Consider the following 11,110-nt stretch of genomic DNA (forward strand, 5'->3'; position numbering starts at 1 on the left):
ACGTCCAATTCACTTTCATATTCAAATAAACACGAGTAGGTAAAAGGTTAAAAGGGATAATTAGTAGATTTCTTGTGAAAGAGTTCGTCCAGGGAAGTAATGCCATCTTACCTATTTCTGCCCCCAAGCAGTAATGTCAGTATTGCTGTATTCCGGTTTTGAAGGGTAAGGGTGCTGGTGAAATTACAGGCACATGGGACTTGTCAACTTATGTCTCCGGGTGACGGGCGCAGTGGCAGTGCCCCTCAGATCTTTGCGATTTAAAGCTCTATATGTGGCACTACAATTGTTATGGCCAGGCGTGTAGCTTGACATCAGGCGCACGACTTGTTCGTCCCGTCACTTGATATTATAAAAAAAAAGACACCTATTTAATATGTATGTTTAAGGCAAGCTTACAAATGTTATCAATTGTTAATAGAAAGATCGATTGCTAAGAAAAATTCCTTTGGCTGGATTCCAACCAGCGCCTTCAGCATATCGTATTAACGCACTTCCAACCGAGCTACGGAAGGAACCAGCGAACGTTACGAATCTTTAGTAGTAGTCTACAACTACTAAAGAAAATTCTTATGAAAAAATTCGTCCAGGGAAGTACTGCCACCCTATTTCTGCCGCCAAGCAGTAATGTGAGCATAACTGCGTTCCGGCTTTGAAGGGTAAGAATGCTGGTGAAATTACAGGCACATGGGATTTGTGATCTTATGTAAGACACTAAGATCTTTGAGTGGCACTGTATCTGTTAGCGACAAGCGTGTTGCTTTCCACCAGGCACACGATTTTTATTTTTAACGACTTTTTTGTACTATACTCTAGCCAAATTCGATGTAGAATGTTTAATAACAAAACGTTGCTGGGCAACCAATGATGGCATAGGAAAAAAACATTTTTTTCAATGCTCATTATTAAGGCTCGCTCTGCACACGACCTGCTCTCTTAATTTGAATTTAAATAGGTAAGTAGGCATTGACTTACAATTATATGGATGGGTCCGCGCTAAAAAGTGTCCGAACTTATAGGGCGTTAAAATCGTATACAGAGCGTCATTCACGCTTTAGTCTTCGTTTGTTCGACTGACAGCGAAGCAAGCAAAATTAGACAGTACTGCGATGACATTACAATTGAAATTCAACGTTTTAGCTTTTTCATATTCCTTTACATGTCACTACGTTTAAATAGGTTGACTTGGGACATTTTTTTCGTGGTTTTTGTATTAGACCCGTCGTCCATTTATTTGTAAGTCAATGTAAGTAGGTAATTGAGTTATGTAGAAGTAATATTTACCTAGCCAATTATTGTTAAGTTTACAAAATACCCACTGATACGTATGATTTAGGAATAAAACTAAGTTTTTGCATCGTATTAATAATTACTGCTAGATTGTAGGTATGGTAGATGAAAAGAAAAATTGTAAGATTTTATTTGATATTAATTTACCACGTATTATATCATCCAGCATCTATTTCCGATTCTGAACTTGAATTACCACCGGAACTCGAATGTTTGCAATCTCTCACTTCAAATCAAAAAGTCACTAGGGATGACACAGTTTGACAAATAATTAATTACTGGTCATTTTTAGGTGATATGAAACTTCTGTTGAATAATATTCATCATAAACATGTCTTCAAGATTTATTATTATCCATAATCTAGTTGAATTTCGTAGGAAAACATTGAAATTGTGGTAACTGTGAAAGAGCCTGAGATGAAAACCCTAAAAATCATATGTTTTTGTTCATGAGATTTATTCCACATCGAATTTGGCTAGAGTATAGTGGAGTAACTATCGTGTTCTTAATTTTTTGCGATTGTTACACATAGGAAATGAAACTATTTTTCCGGATTTAAACAACCGTGTCACATTCAACCGTGACCATGGGACCTGTAAAGGGCCCGAAACGTCGGTTTGTTTGAAAAAACAAATATGCGCGATTTAAATCCGGAAAAATAGTTTCATTTCTTATAGTGGAGTAATTTCACAAAAACAAATTGAATGGTGGAAAAACATCGTGATTATTGAATAAACTTAATATTAAAATGTATTAAGTTAAATTTATTATTTATTAAAAACGGACTCTTTTAATTTTGACAGTGGGGCGCGCAAGCGTTTGACAACATGTTAATCGTACCTCCGGGATCAGGGATTGTTCATCAGGTCAGTAAACTTATTTTACAAAACAGGTTAAACCACGTAAAATAAACTGCTACAGCGTGAAGCATGAAGTCGATAACAACTTCACGCATTAACTGCAAACACGCACTCAATAGGACTATATAATGGCCTCACATCGAGTATATAACCAGAAATAGAGAAATAGAAATAGAAATAGAAACCATTTATTGTAACGCCACATTATAAAAAAAAACACAAAAACAAAGACTAATATAACTAAAACAGAAATAACACAAAGAACAGCGTAAAAACATTTCAACAACAAGTGACATAATACTATAGTGACATGTGTGCGGCTGTGGCGTGTACAAAAGGATCCCATTCAGCTAAAGTTACAATCAAGGCTAGGTTGTGACGCTGGTTTTCAATGGGCCCTAGCCGAGTGAGTGAGAGACGAAATGTCATATAATTTGTTTGAAAACTATTCTGCCAAATCTCTACTGTGACAACTGCGCTCCGATTGGCCGGCCCGAATTCGAAACAATTGACGGGTGTCATCAATGGGTATCGTCAATTGTTTCACTTCCAATCGACCAGTTAACTTAACATTAAGCTTTGCTATAATGGACGAAAATTGCAAAATTACATATTTAATATTTAATTACCGATGAAAGTTGATTCCGTTTGTTTTGTAATTATATGTTTTGCTGTTTTTCCACACACCACCGAACGGAACAGCTCGCCATTGTTAGAGATATTATCTTTATTGCAATAAATACAGAATATTTTTTGGAATATACGGAGACGTACACACAGGTCAGTTGTTGGCGCTGAACTATTTCAGCTTTCTAATTTTTAATTTCATTGCAAACGTGAGTTGACATTTATAAGTTATGTATGACTGATGAGTTACCAGGAATACATGGCCCTTATTTCGTCTCTATTTCTGGTTATATACTCGATGTGGCCTCGTAAGAAAGCTTAAGGTCACTCAGTGGGCAATGGAGAGCGATGCTCGGTATTTCCCTACGTGATAGAATCAGAAATGAGGAAATCCGTAGGAGAACTAAGATAACCGACATAGCTCAAAATATTTTTCAACTGAAGTGGCAGTGGGCGGTGCACATAGCTAGGAGAACCGATGGCCATTGGGGCGGAAAGTTTCTTCAATGGCGACTGCGCACCGGACGACGTTCAGTGGGTAGGCCCCCCACCAGGTGGACCGACGATCTGGTAAAGGTCGCGGGAAGCCGATGGATGTGAGTAGCGTAGGACCGATCGTCGTGGAGGTAGTTGAGGAGGCTTATGCCCAGCAGTGGGCGTCGTATGGCTGAATGATGATGATGATGGCGATGCAGTCATTCGGTTAGCAGTCATTTGAAAATAGATTTTTTTATGTTTTATTATACATAACTTCCAGGTGAATCTCGAGTATCTAGCGCGAGTAGTGTTTACGGGAGATACTCTGCATCCGGACTCGGTAGTTGGCACGGACAGTCATACCACCATGATTAACGGGTTGGGAGTCGTTGGCTGGGGAGTTGGAGGTGAGTACTTCTACATCCCCCTCCTCTGTCCCACGACTCCTTCCTTACGCCGATTTTTAGTGACGCCTACATATAATTATTAATACAAAGATAGAACGTAAAGAAAAATTCCTTTGAACTGAACGAAAATTTTTTGAAACCAAAAATAAAGAAATGTAACATTTCAAAATTATAAAAATATCAACGGTTTGCTAGAAGACTCAAGAAGATTAGCTTTTAGCTAGAAGGTTCAAGTACGACCGGATCGAAGGAACTTTTCTGAGTGTTCGATCTTTGTATTAATAATTATAACAAACTAGTGGAGTAACTTCACATAAAATAATTGAATATTAATTCAATTAAAATTGAAAGATAAATTAAGTTTGATATCATAATGACATATTATATATAACAAAATAAAATGAGACACATAAATTGGTAATATACTTGGTACTTGGTGCAACGGGCTGGTATCCGCAACTCGACTACAAGGCGCCTTTTAAATTGGTAATATATATGTATATATTATTTATGCAAGTATACAATACAGACTAAAATCAATAATTTCATAGTATGTAAATTTACATGGGCCGTTTAGACAGTAGTACACACACATGTATACTAAGTTGATACTAAATTAATAAATGTTAACATCTACTCAACAATAAAAATCTTTAAAATAATAATCGTAATTCTCACTATATAATACAACATAACCTAGTTTTATAATAATTGAAATATACATAGCGTGCTATTGTAGCTATGAGTTGAGACAAATTGTCCGCGAACACATCAACAATCTGGTTGTGCGCTAGGAATTCATTCAGCATGATAATTGCCCTGGTGGTTGGCGCATTGTAATAAAAAATAACGACGTACCAAATAACCTACCTTTGTTTATAGGTATCGAAGCAGAAGCCGTGATGCTGAGCCAGCCAATCAGCATGCTGCTGCCCAAAGTGGTGGGATACAAGCTGGTGGGGGAACTGAACCCACTTATCACTTCTACTGATCTGGTTCTTACCATTACTAAGGTATGTAAAAAACAGAAAGTAAGTAGTAAGAGAGCGTTGTAGTATGTAGTGACCAGGATACAAAGGGGGATGCTTCGATGGTTTAGTCTCTCTTCTTCTTCTTATTTAAAAGCTAGACTCTTGCCTTGATTTCCTGATACGACACGACATTAACTTTTGCCTTTGTCTGATCTGAATAATTCCATCCCGGTCTTCCCCTGCCTTTCTCTCCTTCGATCTTTCCTTTGTATTATGTTTCTAAGAAAACTGTCGTGACACATCAGATGACCAAACTTTTTCACCCTTCGGTTCTCTATTGTCTTTAATAAGCTTCTTTCATTCACTATTTTTAACACCTCATTGGTCATTGTTTCTGTCCAACAGATTCGCTCCGTTCTTCTCCATCACCACATTTCAAATGCCTCCAATCGTTTTCTGTCTCTGTGTCATTTTCCACGTCTCACTGTCATACAACACTTCGTCAATCGTGTCCTGACCTAAAAAGTTTTTGTTACAAACGGGCCACTACTCTACGAAAAAGACTTCACTTTTTTTAAATTTGGAACAGCTTTGTTTAGTTTTGTTAATAGAGAATTGTCACTTTTATGATGTTTTTTAGTCAAAATGTTCTCAAATGTGGAAACAAATGAATTGGAGCACATGGTCCTATAAAATGGCCACCGCGCAGTCCTGATCTGACGCCCCTTGATTGTTTTTTTAGGGGCTATGTAAAAAATGAAATTTATAAAAAAAAAAATACAACAGTGTATAAGAATTGAAAGACGCACTTGCAGCAATTTTCAAAGGAATCCATCCGAGTAGAATTTCAGCCGATACTTGCTCTTTACGAAATAACTAACTACCTAGAATAACTGATTACTAAATATGTCCCTACAAAATGTATGGTAAAAAGTTTTTTTCCGATTTCTGACATTTCGAGCACTCTTACCTCAGTTGGTCCCTTAGAGACTATTAATCCTCACCAGAGACCGGATCGAATGGCATAAAAAAAAGGTTTTGTAAAAATAACCTTTTATTTTGCTGGCTGTACCATTTTTTCAAAATCTGTGAATGCCAATCAAAATATCTTCAAAATTCATGGACAGTCTTCTAGAACCGTTTTCCTGTAACTACAACGATTAAGGTAGCTGACCTTGCTGCTCCGTCTCAAATATACACCCCGTATATAAATTTTTGCTGTTAATAGATGTTAACCATTGCGATTCGTGAAACTGTGGCCGAGGGACACTTGGAATCGATTGTTATCAAACTGCCCGAGTATCTAAAGTTAGTTATGTTGGTTTGGTTAGTTAGATGGTTTAGTCACAGAACAGTAAATACAGTAGAAGTGCTTAGTTGGTGTAGCACGTTTGCCAACAGCACGTGGAGTTCCATATACTTGAGCTCAGTCAATTATCTCGATAGTGATGGGAGTGTAGTAGTTTTAACAGCAGTAGAGCTCCTTGTGAAAGAGTTCGTCCAGGGAAGTACTGTCACCTTACCTATTTCTGCCCCCAAGCAGTAATGTCAGCATTACTGTGTTCCGGTTTTGAAGGGTGCTGTGAAATTGCAGGCACATGGGACTTGTCAACTTAAGTCTCAGTGTGATGATGATGGGGGCAGTGGTATTGCTCCTAAGATCTTTGCGTTGGCACTGCAACTGCTATGGACAGGCGTGTCGCTTACAACCAGGTGCACGACTTGTTCGTCCCGTCACTTCGTATTATAAAAAAAAGACAAAGGTTTATTAGGTGCGTAGCAGGTAGAAGTCCATAGTCTCTGCCTACCCCGGCGGGTGACGGGCGTTTTCGAGGTTTTGCGCGAGATAATAGACAACACTGCCGTTATATTATTAATTTATTGAATTACAGCACCTCCGCTCCCTGGGTGTGGTGGGCAAGTTCGTAGAATTCTTCGGTCCAGGGGTAGCAGCCCTTAGTATCGCCGACAGGGCGACTGTCGCCAACATGTGTCCCGAGTTCGGAGCCACTGTCGCCCATTTCCCTGTTGACGAGCGTTCCCTGGAATATTTAGTGCAAACCAGTAAGTAGCTTCTTAAAGCGGTCCGGCCGGATTCGAACCGACGTTACTATTATTAAAAACACTGAACTAAACCAGTGAAATGAAGTGAAGTAGTACCTTGTGTGCTAATATGTGTCGTACTTAAATGTCGCCAAGGCTCCTTTTTAACGGGAAAAGAAGTTTTTGTTAGGGTTTCCTTTTGCTTCCGCTTTGCTAAGGAAAATTGTCACGCCTCGCCACTATTATTTGGTAAAAAAAAAGATCAAAGAGTGCATATTACGCCATGTGTTATTGACCAAGAAATCCACTACACTCACTAATTCATCTGACACCATACAAACATACACTTTTGCTTCATCTTCCCAGACGAAACGGGAACACCAAAAGTAATTTTCTTAAATTATAGCAGTTGATATTTTATATAATTTCAGATCGTTCAAAGGAAAAGATTGAAATAATCGAAGCCTACCTTCGCGCAACAAAACAGTTCCGGGACTACTCTAACCCACAACAGGATCCGGTGTTTTCTGAGGTATGTGTATATACACATATCCACTCATGCACAAACCTACACATATTGTGGTGTTATATGTATATATATTCAACATACATATTATTCCATAATTTCAAGAAGAAAGAGTTTTAGTTTTAGCGTGTAAATTAGTTATTTAGTTTTGTATTTATTTTATTTATTTATAGTTTATTGCATGTGAATTCGATCTGACTTACTATTTAGACCATTAATGGTTTTGACCGCAATTGTAATGTCTTATTTTATTTATTGCTCTATATTTATTTTCACTGATAAAGTATGTATGTGTTCGTGTAAGGTGGTAGGTGTATGAGCGTAGGTGTATATGTGTATGGGATTTGCATAAAGCTTATTAACGGACTTCAAAAAAAGGAGGAAATTCGACTGTTATTTTTTGTATGTATGTTACGCGATAATTTCGGCATTTGTAAATCGATTTTAATGATTATTTTTTTGTCAGAAAGAGGGTACTTCAGTAGTGGTCCCATTTAAATTTGAAGAAAATAAGGGTGGCAAACTAGGGTATGAATGACTTTTGAGGGCGGTTTTTTTTAATACTCCGTAGTGGTAATATTTACGCTTTAAATTTATTATCTTGTTAATTTTTTAGCTGTTCATGCAATTTAACAGGTGTTGTTTTTATTTTAAATTATTTTAAAATAATGTGTATATTTATGAATTGTTCACAGTGTATGTGGTACTTCTGTGATCATATTAATTGTGACGTGTTAACATGGGTTGATAATGTGTTTGTGTTTATCAGGTGGTAGAATTGGACCTATCGACAGTAGTGACGTCGGTGAGTGGCCCTAAACGCCCGCAGGACCGAGTCTCCGTCTCCGATATGAAGAGTGACTTCGCTCAGTGTCTATCGAATAAGGTGAGTGTCAAGTCAGGGCTCCGTCACTCGCTAAAAGTTTTCTACCGCTGAGAGTACCGACGTCGGCACAAGCGCTCATACAAGTCTTTAATTTATGAGCATTCGGTTCCGCACGACTGCACACATCTATGAGCGCGTACTTAGGCTCCTATTTCCTCGCAGTATATGCTTGGTGTCATTAGTGAGATAGCAGGCTATTATAGCGTAGGTATTTTCGATTTTGTGTGAGAGTGACGTATCTGTTACGCAGTAACTGTTTAGTAATCTGAGGTATCGTTAACTTTGAAGACGCGAGCGCGGCGTTTTACCTCGAGATCTGTTCATTCACAACTAGTAAAAATTCGAGAATGCGCGAAGGTTCGGCACGGCGGATATAGCCGACGTCTGCCGAAGGGAAAAGGCACTACCACTGCGCGTGCGCATCGTCCGCCATTACTCCGCCGGAGCACCAAGACGAGAAAGAAAAAAAGTTTAACCACATGGCAAATAAAAATTAATACTATAATAACATAAAATAAATAAATAAATATTATACAACATCATATACATATGTTGCTCTGATCCCAGTGTAAATAACTAAAGCACTTGTGTTATGGAAATCGGAAACAACGACGACACCACAAACACTCAGACCAGAGACAATATAGAAAAGTTAGTTTTTTTTACATTGACCCCGGCCGGGACGGCGACACCATGAAAACCGGTGTGTAAGCACTGGACCACCGAGGTCGTCGAATTGCATAATGTTGAATTACCGTAATGTAATTAAATTAGATAACTAAAATAATACATTTCACGTATTAGTTATAGTCCTATTTTATATATTCATTTTATATTATGTATTTTATATGTATTAGTGTATCATCATTTATTTAAAATTACGTATTCGTGTGTACATTTGATATAATAAATTTATTCGTTAATTGTTGTAGCATTCGATTTGTTGGTAATGATTTATTAGATTTTATTGCCGACACAGGAGCCAACTTTCCTTTCAATTATTCAAAGGTTAGCTGGAAGAAATCCCTTTATGGGATAAGGTCACCTTTGTACAATAACGTTTTATTTCTTTGTTAAAAAATTGTAGTTTGTGTTGCACACACGCCTGCATATCAGTGTATCTTATTCCGTTGCACTGGAGGCGATTTTAGAACAAAAATGTATTCTGATATGCCCTTGTCCGTACAATAAAGTGTTTACATACCTGCAAAATAAACTTTAACTAACTAACTAACTTATACTAAAGGTTATTTATTATACAACTTCTGCGTACTTGGATGACAAAAATCCGTGGTAGTGACCCGTTTAGCTCATGAAGGTAGTCTCGAACTAAGATGTTTGAAATTAAATATTGTAAATGTGTTCAAATTTATATTTACAAAGAGCAACCCCTAAAGTTTCTTGCTCATTCTTCTCAGGGGAATCTGTCTTACGAATAAGCAGTAGAGTTTAATATGACTATTTCAAGTGTAATTTGCTTACATATGAAATCAAGATGATTTGAATTAACTAAATATTTCCAACAAGACCTTTTTCACACGTTCTTCTTCAACACGATAACGCATTATGATAATATAACCTCTCATACCTACAGACAAAATGACAAACTTGTATATTAATTTGTTGACAACACTACTCTTATCAGATTATTTTCACATCGCCAACGTTATTTTTCATAATGATTGTATTGTCTTAAGATAATAGTTATCACACACCCAGTGACAAAATGAGAAACTTGTCTACTGAAATAGCGATCACTAATTCTCTCAACCATATCTTCACATTTGACTTCTGTTTATTGAGTTTCAATTGACACAAACTACAAATTATATAGGAAACCATTTGATGACATCGTCAGTAATAATAGCTATCATACACCCAGTGACAAAATGACAAACTTGTCTACTAAGGTAATGACAGCTACTGCTACTAGACGTAAACATAAATAAAACATTTTAAGTAGCGCGGATGTAAGATGATGGTTAAATCTTGCGACTGTAGCTATCTTACACCCAGTACCACAATGACAAACTTATCAACTAATGTAATGACAACACTACTCTTGTTGGATTATCTTCAGATCGTTTGCGTTCTTCTTCATAATGATGGTATTGTCTTAAGATAATAGCTATCACACTCCCAGTGACAAAATGAGAAACTTGTCTACTGAAATAGAGATAGCTAATTCTTTCAGACAGATCTTCACATTTGACTTCTGTTTATTTCGTTTCAATTAACACAAACCACAAATTACGTAGGATACCATTTGAAGACGTCGTCAGTAATAATAGCTATCATACACCCAGTGACAAAATGACATACTTGTCTACTAAGGTAATGACAACTACTGCTACTAGACTTAAACATAAATAAAATATTTTAAGTAACGCGGTTGTAAGATGATTGTTAAACCTTGCGATAGTGGCTATCCTACACCCAGTGACAGAATGACAGATTTATCTACAGGATGAGTGACGTCTACTGTGACCCGATGATTTAAGCACATTGTAACACAGCATTAGACATAATGACTTGTTGACGTTGTCTATTGAGGAGCTATCATACACCTAGTGACAAAATGACTAACTTGTCTACTGTTGAATTAGTGGAAGTAGCTGAAAACTTAAATTATGTAACAGCAGTAATAACATACCATAGACGTGTCGACAAACGTGTCAACTAAGTAAGTAACAATACTGAAAATGAAACTTGCCCAAGGATTAAATCACAATTAAAGTACATGCGAATAGATGATGACGTCATGTAACAGCAGCTATCATACACCCAGTGACAAAATTATAAACTTGTCTACTAAGATAATGACAACTGCAGATACTTGACCTATAAATAAATGAAACATTTTAAATAATGTGAATTCTAGGTGAAGGTTAAGTCTTGGCGACAATAATATTAACAAAAATAAATGAGAAGTAAAATACTCGTGCACATGTGACGCGTCGATTGGTCTTGCAGCAGTAGTTATCACACACCCAGTGACAAAATGACAAACTTGTCTACTGAG

General features: G+C 37.1%; 1 pseudogene; it reads left to right on the forward strand.

The window, feature by feature from the left end:
* Nucleotides 1-11,110, forward strand: part of LOC113234382 — a 49,858-nt pseudogene that overhangs the window by 16,372 nt on the left and 22,376 nt on the right.

This window comes from Hyposmocoma kahamanoa, unplaced genomic scaffold, assembly GCF_003589595.1.
Source record: "Hyposmocoma kahamanoa isolate Upper Pololo Valley unplaced genomic scaffold, ASM358959v1 84, whole genome shotgun sequence".
NCBI classification, from domain to species: Eukaryota; Metazoa; Arthropoda; class Insecta; order Lepidoptera; family Cosmopterigidae; genus Hyposmocoma; species Hyposmocoma kahamanoa.